Genomic DNA, 23,325 nt, shown 5'->3' with positions numbered 1-23,325 from the left:
GGTCTTATAATTCTTATATTAAGTCGTTTATAATCTATTTGAGTTATTTTTGCATATAGCATGAAGCAAGAATTGAAGTTTACTATTTTGTATATAGCTTGTTGTTGAATTTTTCTAGTAGTATATATTGAAATGCTTATCCTTCTCTTTTGAAATTCCCGTGAATATTTGGAAGAAGTCAGTTTTCCATAACTGTGTGAACTGATCTGTAATACTTATTTACTAATCCATTGATTGACTTGTCTATGTTTATAATATTACCTCACTTTCTTGATTATAAAATTTGTACAATCCTGAACGAGGTAACATGAAGTCTTACAAACTTCATGTCCAAAGATGTTTCACTCTTCTAAATCCTCCATAATTTTGTATAAATCTCAGGAAAAAAAGTTGTCAATATCCACAACAAAAACCACTGGAATTTCAGTTAGGATTGCATTGAATGAATTTTCAGGAAATTGATATGTTAACAATATTTTCACAAAATAATGAATTCATGACATTTCTCCATGTATATAGATATTTAATATGTCCTAGGTATGTTTTATAGTTTTCAGTGTATAGGATTTACCCATCTATCAGATTTAGGTTTGGCATTGTGAACTATCATGGCACTCCTATGGCAATAGATTGCCCAATGCATGTGACCTTAATCTCTTTTTTGCTAGGAAGATATATACCTCATAGTAGCTCTGGAGATGGGCGCAACCTATTGAGAACTGGACAGCCCAACTTTAACCTTTTTTGGAGAAGAACATTCTGTGGAAAGTCTTTGATGTTTCCCAATATAAATAAAGCAGGTGCAGGCTCCATTTTTCCAGAGTATAGAAGCTTGATCTGATCAGCTTGCCCTTCCTGCCCCCACAGTTGAAACTACTTTCTGTGTCCTATGTTTTTTTTTTTTTTTGTCCTATTTTTTCTACCTTTTATTTCTTAGTTGTCCCATTCTACCCAGGGGAAGCCATTTCCACTGCCCACATGGGATGTGGGTGGAATATATGTATACATATGCATATACATACATATACATGTATGTACATATACAAACATAGGTGCATATGTGTGTGTATATATGCCAATGTATATATCTACATATAGTTGTACATATATGTATGTGTATATATGTGTGTGTGTATATATTCATTTAAATGAGTTTTGTTGGCTTGTATATTTGAAGAAATTTTTCATTTCGTGTAAATAACTTATTATCATGAAATTTTTATATTCTTTTATTACCTTTTCATATGCATAAAATTTGTAGTAAATATCACCTCTCTCATCACAAATTTAGTAATTTGTTTCTTCTCTTTCATATTCATTACCAGTTTGGTTAGAGATTTAGCAATTTTATTAGTTTTCCCAATAATGCAGCTTTCACTATTTTTGAGTTTGTGTTTTTTTCTGTTTTCATTTACTTGTGCTTTTTACATTTAGTATTTAATTTCTTTGCCTTTTCAATTAATATGCTCAGATTTTATTAATTTCTTAATACAGAAGTTGAGAGCACAGATAATAATTTTCTTCTTTCTTTGCATGTTTACTGTAGTATCATTAGTTTGCCTCTAAGCACAGTTTTAGCTATATCTTAAAATTTTTGATATATTGTGCTCTCATTTTTATTCAGTAAAAAAACTTTCTCGTTTCTCTTTTGATCTCTTATTTGACCCCTGTGTTGTTTAAAAATTTGTCTTGAAGTTTATAGATATTTGGGGATTTTCCAGTTATGACACTTATAAGTTGTTGATTTAATTTCATTTTAGTCAGAAAATATAGTCAAATATAGTCTACGTGACCCGAGGCCCTTTAGATATGCAGAGACTTCTTTTATACTTTAGAATATAACCATTTTTGGTAAAAATTCTTTGGGTACTCAGATGAATATATATTTTATTGTTGAATGAAGTGTTCTATAAATATCAGTGAGTTCTTATTGATAAATAGTTTTGTTTTGTATTTAAGGAGGGATGGAATCTCATCCTATGTATGTGACTCTGTCTATATTTTTCTTGTAGTTACATCAATTTGGTCTTCATATGTTTTGTAGCTCTGTTATTTGGTACACATACATTTTGGACTATTTTCTCTATTGATTGACTCCTTTATCATTATGTAACATTCTTATTCCTTTCCTATAATATTCTTAACTCTTAAATTCACTCTGTCTGAATTTAATGTAGCCTTTTTAACACAGTTTTTATTAATAGTAGTATGGTATCTTTTCCCATTCAATTACTGTGATCCCATTACTCTCTTAATATTTAAAGGGAGTTTCTTTCATTCAGTGATAATTGAATGTATTTTACCTAGTCTAGCAATATTCTCCTTTTAATTGAAGTGTTTAGATTATTCATACTTAATGATTATTGATATTAATACTTCCTATTTTTTTCTGTTTCATATTTTCCCTTTTTTATCTTTTTTGGTTAGTTGAGTATTTTTGTGATGCTGACATATCTTTTTTGTTTATTCATTGGTACTCTGTAATTATAGCAATTAAGTATATAAAAAGATGATCATTGTTACAAATCTTTTGATGAAATTAAAATTAACAGTATAATGAGATACCAGTCTACACTCACTAGAAGGAGTAAAATTAAAAATTTGGGGGGGTTGGAGTTGTGGCTCAGTGGTAGAGCACTTGTTTAGCATGTGCAAGGTCCTGGGTGCAATCCTCAGCACCACATAAAAACAAATAAAATAAAGGTATTGTGTCCATCTACACCTAAAAAATAAATATTAAAAAAAATTTTTGGATACTAAATGTTGGTGGAAGAGTTGAATAATTGAAACACTTATACACTGCTGATGAGACTGTAAAATTTATATAAAAACTTGAGGAAACATTTTGGAAGGTTTTAGAAAGTTTAACAAATAATTACCTTATGACTCAGCTATTGAACAAGTAGACATTTTTGCAAGGGAAATAAATATATCCACAAGAATAATGAACATAAAGCTGGGTGCAGTCATGCACACATATAATCCCAGTGGCTAGGGAGGCTGAGACAGGAGGATCTTTAATTTAAAGCCAGCCTCAATAATGGCGAGGCACTAAACAACTCAGTGAGATCCCATCTCTAAAAAAATATAAAATAGGGCTGGGGATGTGGCTCAGTGGTCAAGTGCCCCTGAGTCCAATCCCTAGTACTGTAACATAAATATCCACAACAGCTTTATTCGTAATAGAAGTTTGAAAACAACCTAAATGTCAATCAAAATGTAATAAATAAATAAATTGTAGAATATCTGTGTAATTGAATCATGCTCTGCAACATGAATGAATAAAAGATATGCTGAGAGTGAGATGCCAGACAAAAATGAAATCTTAGTGAATTAATCCAGTTACACCATTTTTCAGGAAATTCACAGCCTGCAGTGAAAAAGACAATGTGTCCTCATCATCTCTACTTTACCAAACTTGTTAACCCAGGTTTCTATCCTTTCTAGGGTGAAAGGAGTTGGAAGAAAGGAACAGGAGGAAAGGGACAGAGTAATGTGTCCAGTGCATTTGTGATCTTGTGTTGTCAAATGGTAAATCCGACTTGCTCTCATGGAGTGTTCTACTGCACTTTCTGTTGCTCAGAAGACAAGCTACTTGTTCTTCCCTCCCTGTCAACAACCCATGTTTCCTCCCTCAGTCTTAGAATTCTAAATATCTGTCCCTTTGTTTGAGTAATATCAAACATGCAGATGATCCTCTTTGTCACAATTTAAGCACACCACTAGGCAGCTCTTTCTCATTTGGCACAACTGTAGATTACAGAGAGCACCCATTGCAGGAAATCCTGCAATGGCTCCCTAATATCTATCTATCTATCTATCTTTCTTTCTCTCTTTCTTTCTATCTATCTATCTATCTATCTATCTATCTATCTATCTATCTTTCTTTCTTTCTTTCTTTCTATCTATCTATCTCTTTCTTTCTTTTTCTGTCTCCCCACCCTCAATTCCTCAAGTACCTGTATATCTTTCCCTCAACTCCAGGATATAAATTAAGCTCTTCAAATGGTTAGATCAAATTTTCCTTAATTAATTTCAGTTAAGAATAAAAAGCACGTTTCCCACTTCCTTGCTTTTCTTCCTCTTTCTGGCATGGAGGAAAAAGAAAAAAAATATTTCTCAGCTTCTATAACCTCAAAACTTATAATGTAAAGATTATTTAAGTAGGGTTTGAAAAGAGTGCTTTTATTCTTATCTCCACACTGTTTTTTCTGCTGGTCTTATACAAGCAATAGATCACCCCAGTGAGGAATGTGGAAGCCCTTGCTTGCTATTGTTTTCTCCTTGGAATTTGAGATCTCAGCCAAAACTGGAAAGAAAAGTTTTCATTTTCACATCCTGTTATAAGAATGTATACTGCCAGTGACAGGATGTAATTGAATCTGACTATCAAAATTTGTGGTTCTCAGAACACAGGTCTGTAAGAAGCATCAATTATGAGCATCTTAAAAGAATGTGCAAGTAGGGTTAGGATATTTATTTTTTTGTTTATTTGCACTTTTTTCAGACTCTGAGCTAACATGGTATTAAGATTTGGACTGGATCACAAAACTCTAACTCTAAAAATGTCAAAATATTGGCAGGCAATCTTATTAATATAAGACCTTTCCATGAAAGTTGTCTAAAATAAAAATCATGTCTTGAAAATAGTTTCTTCTTATAATATTCTAGATTTATCTAAATTGATATTAAAATCATGATTTGCTTCTTGCAATTAACAATGTATGATTTATTATTTTGGGAATTGGATAATATGTCTAAACACCAAATAATTTTATTATGTTTTAAAATTATTAATGACAGTTTAATGTTGAAAAACTCATAACACATTAAAATGATAAAGGCTTTAAAACTTTTTCACAAAGCTGGCAGAGAATAAGTATATATTTACTAGGAGGATATGTCAAAAACAAAAATCCAAACAAGCAAGAAATTTTTAAAATTCATATTATTGCAATAAGGAAGGTAGTCCAGGTCTGAATGCCATAGCATCTCAGGTAGGTAGTTTTGCTTTGGCACTTATATATAGGAATTAACAAGTTATATATCAGGCAATAACATAGTCATAATAGTTTTATAACTGCAGAAGTCTCATCTAGTCAACTCAATAAAAAATGTTTACCTCTGTGTCTCGGTAATGTCAGGAGAGAAGCATTTCAGATAATCAATTATGAACTAAAGAATGGGGATTTATAGTGATTCTACTGGGCCTTATTGATAAAATGGCTAGGGAGTCTGAGTCAGGAAGATCTTGAATTCAAAGCCAGCCTCAGCAATGGGTGAGGCACTAAACAACTCAGGGAGACCCCATCTCTAAAAAAAAAAGTACAAAATAGAGCTCATGATGTGGCTCTGAATTTTAGGAGAGTCATAAGAAACAGTAGATGGTGGGTCTAATCTAAGTCAAATAGGAAAGGATAGTTCTTTGTAGTAAGACTCTTGCCAAGACATTGGAGGATTCTAAAAAGCAAATGGTTGTTGGTGTTTCTTAACCACCATTGTTTCTAGGAGCAAATGCTTAGGTAAATTTTGACTTCTTCAGTGAAAGCAAAAATAACTGAAACAGAGAACAAACCTCAAGGGATCAGCAAGCTTTCTTTGTTAAGCAGTGGAATGGCACATTTTCAGGGGAGAAAATGACAACTGGTTATAAGAGGGGTCTGATTATTACAGGATTTAAGTAAGAGTTAATCATAGCAGAATATTTAATGTGACTTAATCACTAGAGACTTTATTATAGTAGAATATGTTGTTGGGCAGTCAGGAAAATAGTTGTAGAACAGGAAATGGTGAAAGTTTAGAACCCCTAGTCTTCTCTCCCTGGGACCCACTGTTCTCTTTTCTCCCTGAGAGTTGTTGTTTTCCATATCCTTAATTCAGGGCTACCACTGGAACACAATTAGCAATCTTTATGTATTTTTTTAAACTGATGACATTGTTATAATTTTAATTTTTGTCATTTGCAAATAAAAAATATTCTCCTTTTCCAATCCAATATGTAAAGAGCTTAAAAGTAATAATCTTATCCTTATAATAGAAGAAGACTAAACAGAGGGAAAATCAACACCTCTACTTAGAGTCATGAGAGAATTAACTAACAGGTAACTGAAAACTGAAAAAATGGGAATATAGAGAATCCCAGTTTGCTAGCAACAGAAGCAGCCCAGAAGACAGACACTGATAGTGACACATAAAGGGTAATTAACTAATTTTTGGAGACTGACTGTGGGCTAGCTTGAGACATAAACTCTCTTGGGGTAACACTTTCAAACTGCCACATGTTCTGGAGGTTCTAGAGTTTGGCTTCCAGGAGTCCTCCAGGTTCTCAGAACAAAGATCAGAGGAAATCCTGTCATGCTTTTGGCAGGTGGAGAGGAAAAGCAGTTATTTGAAATATGCCTTAAGAGTTCTCTTCCTCCTAACATCCTAACAAAGACCTGCCCTCAGGGGATACTATATTAACATAGCTAAACCAACTTGGTTCTTTTTCTTTTCTTTTTAGAAACTGAAGGACCTTAAGGGAAGGCAAATACCCAGTTCCAACCATTCTAAACTTCTGGTCTCCTCACCTACAGTAAGGAAAAAAAAAAGAAAGAAAGAAAGAAAGAAAGAAAGAAAGAAAGAAAGAAAGAAAGAAAGAAAGAAAGAAAGAAAGGTTAAAAAGCATTTGGGAAGGTCACAGGCCAGGGGCACATGCTTACTAACATATTCATCATAGAATTATAGGCCACTTCCTCTCCTCATACACATTTCCAATTCAACTGCTATGTATAATGGTGATTGAAGCTAAAAGAAGTACAGAGCTCAGACTCTATTTGACAAGGAGTCCAAAAGGAAATCCAAAGACAAAAGAGTACACACACACACACACACACACACACACACACACACACAAAGACAGCAAAGGAAATTTTAGCCTCTGACACCTACAGATACAACAAATAATAAAGACAGCTTAACCCTAACCAGACACATAGAAAAATTTGCACTAATGCAAAGTTTTGCACTAATGCAAACTTTGCACTAAGGCAAAGTACTACAGTCTGAAGATGCAAAGTAAATAGAAACAAGACAGAGATGGCAGAGATTTGAGGATTTTAATACTGGAGATATAAAATAGTTATGATTAACAAGCTATGTGCTCCAATGGAAAGAGTAGATAACATCCAGGAAGAGAAGGGCAATCCAAGCAGGAAAACAAACCCTATGAAATAGTTTTTAATAATGTGAAAAATCAAAACTGCTGTAACAGAAATGAAAAATTCCTTGGCTGGCCTGATCCAACAGTGACTAGACTGGGCTGATCAGAGAGGCTGAAGAAATATCATTAGAAACTTCCCAAACTGAAAAATAAAGAGTAAAAAAAAAAAAACCCTGAAACAAACAAAAATCTAAGGACTGTTGGAGAATTGCAAGGGGTAACTTACATATAATGGGAATTTGATAAGAAGAAGTAAAAAAGAGAATGAACACTTGAAGTAATAGAGGTTTAGAATTTTCTAAAATTAATGACAGACATTAAAACAAAAAACTAGGAATCTCAAAAATCACCAAGAGGAATACAATATATATACACACTTATGTATGTAATATTCAAACTGCATAAAATCAAAGAAAATGAAAATCTTGAAAGAAGCCAAAAAGGACGGGAAAAAAACAATTATAGAAGAAAAATAATAATAATGACATTAGATTTCTCATTAGAAGCTATGAAAAAAAAAGGCCAATCTAAAATTTTACATCCAGTAAAATTCTCTTTAAAATTCTCATTAGAAGGAAAAACAAAGACTTTCTCACACAAACAAAAGTTGAGGGAATTTGTTGCCAGTAGACCTACATTGTAAGAAAGATAACATGTTGTTCAGAGAAAAGAAAATATTTTAGGTCAGAAAATTTCTATGCAAAAAAGGAATGGTATCAGAGAAGGAATTAAATGAAGATACAACAAAACCTTATAAAATTAAAAAAAAAAACAGAAAAAAAATGTTTTGGGTGCTTATGCTTATGGGTAAGTGGAACAAATGATGGCAATGTTCCAATGTAAAAGAGGGATGAATTGAGAGTGTTCAATTATAAGATACCTAAATATACATGAAGCAATATCATATTATTTGAAAATAAACTTAAATTATTTATAACTGTGCATTGTAAACCCTGGGGCATCATTAAATGTTTTTTAAAAAGAAATATGTTTAATAAATTTAGAAAGATGAGAAAATGAAATCCTAGATCATGATCAATTAAGCCAGAGGAGGGAAAAAAAGTAAATGAAGGAGGAGGAGGAGGAGAAAAGAAGGAGGAAGAAAAAGAGCAGGAGGATTGGAAGACAAAAATGCAAGAATGAGAGAAAACTTGGGCCATGATAAATGTCCTAGCAATGAAGCTTCTGAGAACTATTCAAAGCCAACCTTGATTGCAGTCAAGAGATGAGTACACCACAGCCTAAGGACATCAACAAACACCATATGGTGTGCTCAATGCCAGCTCTTCTTCTTTTATAATCATTCAGAATTTTTTACTGTAAGACACAAAAACTGAAAGGACAGAGGAGACAATGTATTCTAATGCATTCTAGGATTGCTAAAAATTATATAAAGGAGAACTCTAGGAACAATGTGTCATATTGTTTCTTAAGCATTTATACTTTACAATAGAAAATTGCAGACTACCCTCCTCTGTGAATCCATTAGTCATAGAAGGAGTTCTAACACCACATTGTTAGTCTTATGGGGTGAGTACTTGTTAGCCATACAACTCGGTTCTGTCAGGTGGGCTTTCAGACCAAGGTGGATGTTTACTGTGAAGACCCAATGCCCTTAAGGGCACCTAGATATAACAGTCTTGACTTGGTAAATATGTGCTCTGGGATAAGAATCTCTTTCTTCATGGATGAGGAAACCCATTTATACACAAAGTTTCAGAGCAAGGGTCTTTGACAATTTTGTAACACCAGAGAGATAATATTTCTTTGAAGAATAGAAAAAAAAATTATTAAAATGATTTACTATACAAAACCCAAAACAATCTTCAGAAAAGCTACTTAATGTTTTTGCAGAACAAGAAAACGTTTCCTGAATCTTTTCTTAAAACTTGTTATGAATATGTCACTAAGTATGAATTATAACTGAAGATTCAAACTGTGTTATGGTTCTCTGTTAGGACAAAATACAATTCATGGTAAGAACCCTGTCAAGGACCATCTCTGGGTAAAGTATAGTAGAAGAAATGGCCATATCCATTGCACCTATATGAGTGTTCAGGATGATCTCATTCTTTTCTAGTGTTAATTTTACCATTTCTTTGCAAATATGGGTTGCTACCAGATGCTGAAGTTCAGTTAAATATTACTATACCTATATTAAAAATCAGTAACGCCTACTGTAGCAAAGATACCTTATACAATATGTACCATTCTAGCAATGTTATTAACCATGTCTAATTTAGTTAGCCATGTATGTTATAGTAAATATAATGAAAACTTTTGTTCATGATAACTACTAAATAAGCCCAATAACTAAAATCTTGAAAAAGTAACATATAAAATGTTCTCTGATTAAACACATATTACAGAAGGCATAAGCAGATTCTGTCAAAGTATATCCTATGAAACTCTGAGGTGCATATGATTTTTATAAATACTGTTATGTATTTCACTGAGTTAAAATCAGCAGCATATGTTTAACATTACATGTTGAAGAAATTCCAAGTTTACATTCAATAGTTAAAGTAAACAAATGCTTAGAAACACATAAAATTCTTATAAACTGTCACTACCTAACTGTCACCTGTCAACATCCACATTTTAAATTTAACAGGTAAACATTCACTGAGTGGAATGAACACATGAAAACCATGCCTAGATAAAGTTAAAGGAAATGAACATAAAAGTTTCATGCAGGTGAAAGAAGGTAAAAGAGATGTTCCACCAGATTTGAAGCGATCTCAGGTGGTCCCTTTCCTTTATGTACTGCTTGAGCAGGATAGCAAGGAGCTTTTCAGGATTCTAAAGAGGGAAAAAGGTTCTGCTGGTTATTCTAGTGTAATCTAGGAAGTTCTATGCATCCGAACTGGCCAATATGTCTGACATAATAACTGCGTATGTCATGTGAGCATGCCTGGAGTTATCAGGATGTAAAAGCCAACAATATATCTTGACTCTGATATGTCATCCTGTGCTGCTAGCTTATCCAGATACTCAGGCAGGTGATTGGTAAAAGTATGGACTATGTCATTTCTATGTAGATGGTGTAGTGGTACTTTGCAGCTGGGATGTTGGCAGAGTTGCAGAGTTTTAACAGTTCATTTTGGAATTCAAACTCCTGTTATGCCAACAACAGTTCATTTTGGAATTCAAATTCCTGTTATTCCAGCAATACATTTCTTGCTTTGTATGCCTGACCTAACTTCTGCTTTCCTCTCTGGGCAAGTAGATAGAAAATGAATCTCTAGAATACATCTTATACTCCAGGCAAACTGAACACTAGGAGTTTCTTCATCTCCTAGCTCTTCCCATCTTCAATTTGGGAGCCTGTGCATGTTCTATTCCCAGTTGTTTCTATCTTCCTCTTCTAGAGTCTGAGGGAATTCAAATCATGGTTTTATTATTTACTGGTTTAATGACTTTTTAAACCTCTTGTACCTTAGTTAAATTATATAAAGCAAGGACAGTGGTAGAATATAACTTTTAAAAGCTCAGCTGCATATTTTCTAGGTAAGTAATCATAGGCAAGTTATTTAATCCTTGTGTGTCTCCATTTTTTACTTTGTAATATGGAGATCATAATGGTTTCTAACTTGTAGAGGTAAGGTGAGAATCAAATGAGTTAGTACATATAAACACTTGAGACAACCTGGCAAACATTAGATACAATATAAATGCTTGCTATCATACCGTACCTTTCATCACCACCACCACCACCACCACCACCACCACCACCACCACCATCATCATCATCATCACCATCACATTTTTCCAATATTCAATTGGAGAGTTCTTCATGTGATTATTGGATGTCTCTGTCTTCACTGGTCAGTGTAATCACATAAAAATTACACCCAGGTGAAACTTTAGAATACATAAGTAAGTATAGAGATAAAAAATGTAATATATAGGCTATAATATTTGAGTCCCATTTTAGTACATTACTTTTTTTAAAAAATTGTTTATTAAAAAGTTATAAAGCACTGTATTATTTTAGATAAAAACATAAAGTTAAAAATGTCTATAGATTACAAATTAATTATAAGCACATGGAAAAAATATTTACTTTGTGGTGGACAATTGGCTGCTTCTATGAAAATAAATTTCCAATGAAAGAAACAAGTGTTGAGAAATCAAATAATAAAAAAATAAAAGAAAAGGAGAATTAACAATTTTTAAAATAAGTTTTATAAGGTAACAGAAAAACTCATCACAACAGTATTTTGGACTTGAGGCAAGAGTTCTGGAACAGTGAACTGAGGATTTTGGTAAATACTCTCACCCACAAAAGCAATATAATATCAGAAAAATAGACTTTTTCAGAACTTTGTAAATAAACCAAATGTTTACAATAATCAGAGGAGCAATTAGTCTATAAAAACTACTGAACTTCAAAATAATAGTGGGTTTTGTGATATTTTAACTTGGCCCAATCCCATCCCACTGTCTGCAGAAATGCAATTTAAAAGAATAATAAGATATCATTCACACCTACTAGAATGACTGTAATAAATGAGCAGACATTAACAAATTTTGGTGAGGATGTGAAGGCACTTAGCTGATAGGAAGAGAAATTAGTGCAACTACATTAGACAACTGTTTGTCAGTTTCTGAAAAAGTTAAATATAAGATTACTGATTGCCTCAAAACTTTCATTCCAAAATCTCTACCTAAGACAACAGAGAACATATTTCCACACAAAGCCATATTCACAGCTATTCACATCATTCTCCAAAATGAAACACTGCCAATCACCTAGACAGACAACATAGATGGGTGAACAAAATGTGCCATCCATACAGTGCAGTATTATCCAGTAGAAAAAGTATTGACATATGCTGTATCAGAGATAAACTTGAAATATTATGTTAAGTGAAAGAAGCCATACAAAACATTCTGGGTGTTTTATGATTCTATTTATGCAAAATATTTAGAAGAGGCAAGTTATTGGAGAGAGAAATTAGATTAATGGTTGCCGAAATCAGGAATGGGAATTAACTCAACATCGAAGCATGGTCCTCTTGGCGGGATGATTCTAAAACTGATTTGTGGTGATATTTATACCATTTATTAAAGTTACCAGGGGCTGGGGATGTGGCTCAAGCGGTAGCGCGCTCGCCTGGCATGCGTGCGGCCCGGGTTCGATCCTCAGCACCACATACAAACAAAGATGTTGTGTCTGCCGAGAACTAAGAAAAAATAAATAAATATTAAAAAAATTCTCTCTCTCTCCCCCTCCTCTCTCACTTAAAAAAATTCTCTCTCTCTCTCTCTCTCTCTCTCTCTCTCTCTCTCTCTCTCTCTCTCCCCGCCCCCCTCACTCTTTAAAAAAAAAATAATAAAGTCTGTGAGGAGAGAAATGGAAACACACTAAAGTTCTTATAAGTGAAGTGATATAATGTCACTCTGAATAGTACTGTGATAAGTTAAAGATGTATGCTATAAACCCCAAAGCAAGTATTAAAAAAATAAAAATAAAATAAAATAAAAAAATAAATAAAGTTACCAGTAACCACTAAATTTTATATTTGCAATAAGCAAATTTTAAGATATGTAAAATACACCTGAACAAAGTTAATAACAATGAATATTTTAAGCTAAGTCCCTTTCCCAGAAATCAGGGAATACTTTGCTTGGCAAATTCCTGGACTGATGGCCTAGAATCCTGATTGGGCAGAGAGGCAGGGTTTCAATTGCCAATAATTCTTTGTGTCTGATGTGAACAGACAGGAGAATTTACAAAGAATTGTTTGGGGGATTTGTTTTAATTTTTATTTAAAAAATGACTTTTCTTCACTGGGCGAGGTGATACACGCCTGTAATCCCAGCGGCTCAGGAGGCCGAGTCAGGAGAATCAAGAGTTCAAAGCCAGCCTCAGCAAAAGCGAAGGTCTAAGCAACTCAGTGAGACCCTGTCTCTAAATAAAACACAAAATAGGGCAAGGGATGTGGCTCAGTGATGGAGTGCCCCTGAGTTCGATCCCTGGTACCAAAAAAGAAAAGAAAAAAAAAAAGGCTTTTCTTTAAAAAGAGATTTCTGCATGTAAAACTTAATTACTATATGACAGAGTCAAATATATTTAAGAAAATTTGAAGGCAAATTTAGGAAGCACAATGTGTCTTAAAATGAAAAAGACATAGTTGAGTGGCCTTTGACAGATACAAATGTTCTATAGGAAGAAAGACTGTATGTTAGTAGTTTTTCTTGGGATATTACAAAAATCATAATAGATGGTAAATTTTGCTCTTGTGAACAAAAATATACATATTTTATAATATAAATAAAAAATAAAGCAAATAAAAAAATATATCAAGTAAGTCAGATAGTCAGAGATAATGTAGAAAGATATAATCACAGAAGGGTTATGGATAGTGATATGGGAAAGGGGTTGTGGTTTCCCTTAAGATGTCCAAAACATATTCACAGATATGGTGGGCAACTCTGAGAAAGAGAACTACATTAGTTGAGGAAATTCTCTGCATCTAAGGCAGTCCCTGCAGCTAAACATAGCTGAATCAACAGCTTTCCCAGTCACAGTGGCTACACAATAGCACCCATGTATCTGTTATTTCACTTTCTACTATTTAAGTTACTTAAGTTTAACAGTAATATAAAAATAGTAAGTAGAAAATTCCAAAAATAAATGAATGATCCTTAAGTTTTGAAATTATGCACTGTTTGGGGTAGCATAATGCGATTTCATGCTATACCACTTCATCCTGAATAGGATATGAATAATCTAGTGTATCCATGCTGCATGTATTACCTGTCCATTAGTCACTAAGTAACCGTCTGGTTGATCAATTTAACTGGCAAAGTACCACAGTGTTCAAGTAACTCTTATTTTACTTAATAATGGCCCTGAAACACAAGAGTAGTGATGCTGGCAATTCTAACTGGCCAAATAAAATCATTAAATGGTTCTTTAAGTGAAAAGGTCAAAGTTCTGGCCAGAAGGAAAGATAAAAAGTTATATACTAAGGCTGCTCAGACCTACAGTAAGAATGAATGTATCTGTGAAACTGAAGAAGGGAAAAAAATGTGCTAGTTCACATCTCCACCTGCAAAATTTATGGTGATAATGCCTGCTAAGTGCTTAGCTAAGGTGCAAATAGCATTAAATTTTTGATTGGAAGACCTGAAGAGAAAATGTGTTTCAAATGATGGCAACATGTCCCTTTAGGAAGCACTGAACCTGTACAAAGACTTCAGCAAGAAATTCCCTAAAACACATAAATAATATCAAGCCATTACTACAGGCACAGGATTTTTTAGACATATTTGGATGATAAAATATAAAAATTATTGGAGATGCTGCACTTGCCAATGTAGAAGTTGCATCCACATATCCAGCACAGGTGAAGATGATGATTAACAACTTTATCTTCCAAGGTATGTCTTTGCCATGAAACCAAACTTTTCTTGAAGAAGAGGCCCAACAGAATCTACATTCATGAAGATCAAAGGAAGCACCAGAGCATAAAACATGGAAGCACAGGTTATCCGTGGTATGTGTAGCAACACTGCAGGGAATACGATAAAGCTAGGTATGGTGCACAGGGTGAAAAGCCCACAGACTCTCAGAAACAATGCAAAAAATATCTTTTTGTGTTCTGGAAACATAAAAAGGAAGTGTGGGTGACTGTCATCTTTTTAGTGAATGGGTTCCTTCAGTAATTCAACTCGGATGTGAAAAATAGCTTGAAAGGGGAAGGGTAAAATTTAAAGTCCCTTTAATAGGAGATAATGTACCTAGTCACCCAGAATTTGTTTGCTATGAAAATAAGACTGTTGAAGTTATATGTTCACCTCCAAATGCAACCTGATTGCTTCAGTCCTTTGACCAGCACATAGTTAATTTTTGTCAAAGCTACATTTAGGTATTGAAGCAGCCCTAATCTGTACATAATACAGTGCTGGAAATAATTCTATGTTGCTGTTGTAGTAACATCATCAAAGTTGTAGTAGATAAATTAGAAACAGCAACTATAGATGTCGAATAGAAGAACTTATGGAGTGAAGTTGTGAATGATTTTGAAGGCTTCCTGGGGATCTTTAGAGAAGTTAGGAAATCATTTATGTAGCAAGACAAGTTGGTGGAGAAGTATTTGCCAATAAGATTGATAAAAATTGGAAGGACATTTTGAAGACCATGAAGAAGTGTTAACACATGATAAATGGAAAGAATTTCTTCATGTCTGCCATCTCTGGACCTGAGGTGAGGCAGAACATCATGGTGTAAGAGTGTGACAGAGGAAAGCAGCTCAGGACGTGGAAACCACAAAGAAAGAGTTCCACTCACCAGGAGCCAAAATAAACTTTTCCTCATTTAAGTTGTTCTTCTCAGGTCTTTTGATCACAGCTGACTAGAACACCCATCCTTTTTAATATTCTCAACCTAGGGAACTATTAGAATGAGTTATTCTTTAGTGATTTACTTATTAATCTCCATATACAGGTGTTTAGGCCCTATGATTGTCAAACCAGTTGAGGGAGTGAGGATGTTTTTGTTTTAAGGCTCAAATCATATATTCCAAGGGATGCTAACAGCCATGAGGGACACATCAGGAAAAAGTAACAGGTGAAATAATTATCAGAAAAACATGAGTGTAATACTTTATTGCTAGATTGTTAGGGAGAGAAGACCACATAAGAATCCAGAAAATTTAGCAATAAACCAGTGGAAGAAAATCATCAAAGCATGGATGGATTCTGATGCAGGCATTTTCCATCTCTTTAATTAGTTTCCACAAAAATAAGTAAGATTATTGGTATGTTGTCTCTCTTTAGTTTCAAGAAATTTAAAGTATGAGCAAAAAATTGCAGTCACATATATGTTTTTAAAGGTCTGTTTACTTCAGTGCATTATTAGATTCCAGTTCTTTAATGTTTATAAACACCCTAATGCAGGATTATTTAGGAAAATTATTAGTTATTTCACAAAGTCTTTTAATGAGTTTTTTAGAGAAAATTAATAGCTAATAGTTACCTTTTATTGAGTAATTTCTATATGTTGGACATTATGTGGAACATTCAAATATTTTATCTCAAGGCAAGTGATACAGCTCAGCAGTAGAGCACTTGCCTACCATGCACAAGACCCTGGGTTCAATCTCCAGCACAGAAAGAAAAAAAAAACTAAAAAATGAAACAAAAACAAAACCAAAATAAATAATTTATCTCAACCAATCCTTATAAAAACTCTACCAGAGTTAATTATTCATTAATTATCCTTACCAACACAGGAGGAATCTGAGTTAGAAAGTCTAAATGGCCTGAGATTGTGCAGCTACTGAGTGGCACATCTAGGATCCAGTCCCAATCTTGGAGTTAAGTGCAAAACTTTTAAGAGCTTTATCTCAGAAAATCTTCTCTGATAGCAATAGGAGAAATATTCCTGATAGAAAGCTTAGTCTGAGTAGCAGAGATTGTAGTCATATATGAATGACATGGAAAGCACTCCTTGGTCAGGCCTGAAGCCCCAAGTACACCTTCTCACTTCAGACCTTGAATGGACAGTCCCCCACAATGAAATCATTCACTTTTGTGAGAGGAAGTTAGAGAATCAGGGAGCTAAATATTTGATCAACAACACAATCTGATAAAAACTAAAGAAGACAGTTCAGTCCCTTAAAATTTCACAGTGAAAAATTTATGATCTTTAAAATGTACTGTGGGAAAAAGTTAATTCTCTGAAGATATATAGGAAAAATCAGTCCAGTATTGGAGAAATGAAATGCAATATTTAAAGAATGAATTGCTGGAAAGCTGTCATTCCAAAAAAATTCTGAAGTGTGTCACTGCCTTAGTTGAAGCAGATGGAGTTGATCATGCCACGTTCAAGATTTTTTTCACCCCCTTTTGAAATAATTAGCCATGAAACTATAAGTACATATTTCATGTCAAATGGACAGTGGCTTCAAAGAAATTGGAGGGCAGAACTGCAAGAGAGTGATAAAAGAAGACTGACTCAAGGCACGAAAGATAAAATATCAACATTTCTTCAACAACCACTGAATGTGAGTCAGCACACATAAGGCCACTTGTTAATTGGAAACAATAGAACTAAAGTAGGTAGTTTATAACATAAGAGAAGCATCAAAGTGAAGCTTATCTTGCCTATCACCTCCAACTTTTTGCAAAATATTGGGGAGAACTTCAGAGTTTATTTAACTCTAAATTAAAATGCTATGAGTGAAAGTACAATGAAATTGCTAGAACACAATGTTAAGTAGGATACCTGGAAAATAATAAAAAGAAGGCACAGTAGGAGCCCTCTAATTCAGGATTATCAAACATATATTAGGTTAGTTAATCAAAATGTCAATTACATGACTTCTGCCACTGTCTTGTGAACTTGAAGTTTTAGTAAGGAGAGGTCAATGAGTTTTATGAGATTCAGTTTGGTTTCTGTCAGATTACAGTTACATAAATAGAAAATGAGCACAATTCTGGTTTGGCCATGCTTAAACTACTTACTGTGAAAACCTGTGTAGGGTATTGTCAACCACAAATAATGAGAGTGAAAATTATAATTTTCTGGTTAAAGCACTTTACTTATATTAAGTTCTATAATTGTAATAGTGCCTTTCAAAGACCTATTATTAAATAGCTATTTTATTAATAAGCAAGCAGAGATACTGAGAGGTTAAGTGACTTCACTACATCACAAAACTAGTAAGAAACAAAGCTGAGGCTGTAGAAGTATATGCTCTTAACCACACCACCATAAACTATGACAGCTATACTAAACCCACTCAGCTATGATGAATGCATATTCTCCCTCCTGGATCTAACCAGAGGATTCTTACTGGCTATTGCTGACTATTCTGTGGAGTATCTCCTTTTGCCTCTTCTCCAGAGAGATCCAAGTTAACATTTATGAGAATGCCATAATTTCCAGGTAGCCTCAGTGGAATCGAGTTTCTTTTCTTCAACATTACAAAACAAGATCCTGGGAGGCCAGAATGCAAAGTCAATGAAAATTTACCCAGTTCAAATATATAGCATCCAGTATATCATAAAATAAAAATGCTCGGAGGGGCTATATCTAAACTCTGCTTACATAAACCAGGAATAATGATTGAAAAATGTTTTCTGAAAAACTCACAAAAAATGTTCTAAGCAGTTCTGGAATGAGTAATTGATGTTTTTAGTATCCAGGGACATATTAGTCATTCAGAATTTAAGAAAGAAAGAAAAGCCCCAGGGATGTTTCTCCAAATCTTATTTTTCTTCTTGTTTCCTGTTGTCTGTTGCAATGACCTGTCTGAATTTTGAACACCATCATCTGCTCTCCATACAGCTAATACCACTTGAGGGACACCTGCTTATTCTGACATTTCTTCAGGTGTAGACCCAGAACTTGCAACTTATTTGCTATTTTATAAGGAGTGGTAAGCCAGAAAAGTGAACTCAGTTCTGTTTTAAGCTAGGCCATCTCTCTCGTGTTTCCAACAATGATATACCAGATGGACATCCCTTGTTTTACAAGCTTAGCAAATACTGTTTTCATCTTCTAGGGCATGAATACATCATTCCTTCACTCATTTCCCTTTCCCAAACTGAAAGTAACCACAGCTACACCTTTTGAATTTAAGTCTTAAATTTAAGGATTTAAATTTCCTGCTGACCCCAAGCATTAACTGGCCCTCCCTAGAGAAAACTGTCTCTCTAAACTCTCTTTTGAGGACTATCCCCATTTTAATTCTTGACAGAATATCTTGGTGCTGACTGCTAGTTCAAAGACTACTTGATTTCTATTATAATTTCTCATATATTTTTTCAAATTCATAACCTTGCTATATGGGAGTTCTGATCCATGACTTTCTCAACCTCCCCCTTCATCATGCCATGTCCTCAAGCCAAAAGCCTACCCTAGGGGACCTACTTATTTTTCTCATGGTCTTCATATTCCTTTTCAGTGCTAATAAGGTTACAAACTCTGTTTCCAGTCAACCATGGCTCATTATTAGATGCCTGATTCAAAGAATGTTTGGCATTTAGGCTCCTGTTGGCTGAGGATACTCGTTTTCTTTCTTTTTTCTTCTTTTTTAAAAATATCCCCTGGTGTATGGTATATTAGCATATTACCTGCAGCATAGTGAACACTTAAAAACTTGTGTTGAAAAATATAAGACAGGAAAGAAGTGAGGCAGGTAGGAAGAAATTCTAGATTGGATGCTTAGAAAACTTAGAACTCATTTAAGAATTAGTAATAAAAGATGAAAGGCTAAGATATTTCTTGGTTTCTGCATTTTAAAAATAAAATAATTATTATATTTCAACAGTTAGTTTAATCTGTTAGGAATACATTTAGATCAATAGCCATTTACAACTTAATGGCAAGATTTAACCATCATTTAACTATAATCAATGTTTATTTTGAAACTAATGCTAACATTGAAAACTGACACTTTGATAAATTCCATGTGGTGAGGTGGACAGAACATGAAATCATACACTCTTGAGTTCCAACTCAATTTAAGCTCTTGCTAGATTGTGTGAAATGGATAGATAAATTAAGCGTAGATTACCTCATTTTACTCAGGATAAAGATGGACTAAGACTTTTAGTAGACATTAGGAAATAGTAACAATTTTTGCTCTGAGGACAAATTACATAGAATATTGTATTTAAGTTTTAGAAAGAAAAAAGGATGATGTTATAAAATTTAGTTACTTAGAAAAATGTCATTAATATAAAAGTAATTAAATAAATTAATAAAAGTTTATAGAGTTTTACAAGATCATTTGATATGACCATCTACAAAATAAAAAACATAAAAGTATTTTTCCAAAAGAACTAAATTAGTTATCTCATGTTGTGGGTTTATTATATTTTCTTCAAGGAAAATTTATGTTCATCAATACCTATTATACTTACAAATTGAAAAGAGAGAGAGATAAATAGATCAAACTTGTCAGAACAATGTCTTTAACACACTTGTTTTCCTGAGTACCAGGTATTTGATAAAAACTTACTCAAAGTAAATTATTTGTACTAATGCTATATTTTAACCAATTAGTAGTATTTTAAATAAAATGCAAAAACGTCAGTTTTTACTACTTGCACTTTTTAATTCTAGATTTTAAACTAACAAATAATTTGGTATGCTATACATTCATTTTTTTTCTTTGTAAGAAAAAGTACACTAACTTTATAAAGATAGAAAGCATAGCATGACAAAATTTGAGAAAAAGTTTTTTTGTGTGTGTAGCTGTTAGTTACAATAATGGCACAAGAAGAGAAATATGGATGCGATATAGTTTGTACTCCCCAACATATTGTGTCATTTGGCCTACTAGCTACACTGGTCTATTTCACTTGTCCTCATGGCAAGCAAGGTAATGAAATAGGAAATTATTTGAGCCAAGTAATTTCACTGGAAATGATACAGTTCAATTGTAGTTGTTGAATCTTTCCAGGACAAGTTAAAATACACCTTAACTTACAAATATCCAAAGTTTTGACCTTTTGATTTTTCATAAATTTTTCTTTACTGACATGAGTTATTCTTCCCACCCTTTTCCAGTTAGCAATTTGGATTCTTTCCTGAAGAGGATTTTTCCATGCACACCACATAAAGCTATCCATCAACTTCTTCCCATGCCTAGGTTTTTATTCATTTAACCAACACCAATTTTTGTTGGAAACAAATCAGAAAGTTAGGGAAACTACAAATGGAAAAGATATGACATGTCAACTAGTATAACTTCCTATAAACAGGATTGCTTCTTATAATTTATTTTGTTTATTATATCTGACATCACCACAATAGCACCATTATCCTTTAATTGTAGAGAATGATTTCCTTGTTTAATGTTTAATATAATATCCAGTTTTATATTTTCTTCCTTCCCAGAGTTGGAGGAAAAAATGAACAGAAATATTTTGGCTGAATAATTCTCCTCCCATCCCTGCCCATGCCAAGTCCTTTCTTTTGAGCTCTGAACCATTAACTCTTAGGGCAAACAGAGGCATTCCTGAGTGAACTAAAAGAGATTTTCCTCACTGGGAAAGGAAAAGGAACAATTATTTTTCTTTTCTGAGGAAGGAGGAAAGGGAAGTTATCAAAAAGGTATTCATTTTCTCTGCTTAAAAACCAGCCAACACCACGATTCCCTTTCTTATCATCCCTCTCTCTCCAAACTTCCTTGTCTATGACTGAACTCTCACTCAATTACTCAGGAAATATACAAGTAGTTCATGGGATGTGGCATGCATTTTTCTAAACACAAGGCTTACAAAACTGAAATTCTTTAATCCCATCAAGGCGGTGGTGATGGAAATGGCAAACAACAGTTGCACACTGCGTGAAAAGTGACTTAAGAGGAAAGCACATAGTGGATGGAGATACCCAAGGACACTGTCTCTGGGATTACAGAAAGTCATCAGAAAATGAGTTTTGAGTTGTGACTTGTAAAAGAAAAGAAATTCATATATCAAGCTGGCCAAGTTAAAGGAAAAGATTATGCAAAACCTAGAAGCTGTGAGAAAGTGTGGCCTGCTTAACAAACAGTCTAAGTCAGAGGATAGTGGTCTAAGTTCTGTGAAAGAACTTATGAAAGATCTGATCTGAGAGGGTTTAAATAATAGGGGATCCCTTAGCAAAGTTTATATTTCTAAAAGTTTATTCATTTTATTGGTATAAATTATCTTCTGCAAAGATATAATTCAAAATGTTTAATTAAATCTAGATTATGGATAATCATAACCTGCAATAAGAAGAAAGGCAGGAAGGAACACTTCCAAAATAGCAAGAGAAGAAAATTTGAAATTTTTTTTTCTTCCATAAAACAATTAAAATGAAAATAGTAAAATTATTTTTTATAGAGCTCTGGAAATTGACTAGAGGCTTAAAACAAAGTTTAAAAAGTGGTTGAATCTCAATAAGAACAAAGAGCTCTGCAGCATTTCATCCTGTTCCCATTCCTCTCACCCAACTCCAAGGTACCTTTGAAAACCAATAGACTTGCATCTTTGGCAGCTGTGGCAATCAACAGCCTACGTGCCAATGTAGTTTGCAGAACTGGTTTGCAACACCCCCCTACCTCAGGCTTTTTCCTAGAATTTGCCACTATTTGATTAGTCTGGCGGCTACTTAAGGAAGTTTCAGGGCTTGTGTTTCTTTCAGGTGACTAAGATTACTCTGTGGGAAAGTCCCATCTGTAAGTTGTTTGTTAGAAACAATCAACAATCAATGGCAAGTAGCTATTTAGCATAGATATGTCTGAGATGATGGTACCAGTGGTACAGGCTGACCAAAAATCTAAATGTTGATAGAACTATCTATAGAGTCTTTGAAAACTGGCAACATATTCCTGGGATTCTAGGAGACCATGTCATGTGCTAGGCACCTGCCAGAAAAGAGAAAGATACTTGTATATATCTCTCCTATTACTTACTTTGAGGCTCTGCATAAGTAAAGATAAGGGTATAGTTATAAAATGCATTCAAGGCACACCCCAACACATAGAGGGAGCTTCTTGGCAAAGGCTGAGTGCTGTATTTGTTCATTGCATCTAGAAAAATTTCTGTCCACGTATGAGCTTATCACTAAGGTAAAAGCAGACAGTTCAGTGGTCAAACATGAAAAAAATAAAAATAAAAACCAGTCTGCAATTTAAAATTCTTAGTAAGCTCCAACTACCATCAACTTCAACACATGCAGACACATGATAGACAAGCAGTCAAAAGAGATCCATTCAAGAGTTGCATGAGGAAAAATGAGTAATCACATACTAGGAAACTTCAATATAATAGCTGGCTTTCATCAGAAACCATCCAGACTAGAAAACAATGGAAGGACATTTCAAATTACTGAAAGAAAAACACTGTTGACCAAAAATCTAATATTTGAAAAAAAAATCATCCTTCACAAACAAAAGAGAACTTAAAATTTTCTCAGACATTAAAACGAATAGATTTTATCATGAACAGACTTGTCCTACAAGAAATATTAATGAGAGAACTTTGGGCTCAAATTAATGAGCACTACATAATAATGTGATTCAATCTAAAGAAAAAAAAATGGTGTACATGGATTAAATAGATGTCACAGTATACATATCCATTTCTTTGTAAGTCTTCTTTTATTTGATATAAAAGTTAAGGCATTAATA

Source organism: Spermophilus citellus, assembly GCF_964194105.1.
Source record: "Spermophilus citellus genome assembly, chromosome: 3".
Taxonomy (NCBI): Eukaryota; Metazoa; Chordata; class Mammalia; order Rodentia; family Sciuridae; genus Spermophilus; species Spermophilus citellus.
Note: the sequence above shows the minus strand (reverse complement) of the source record.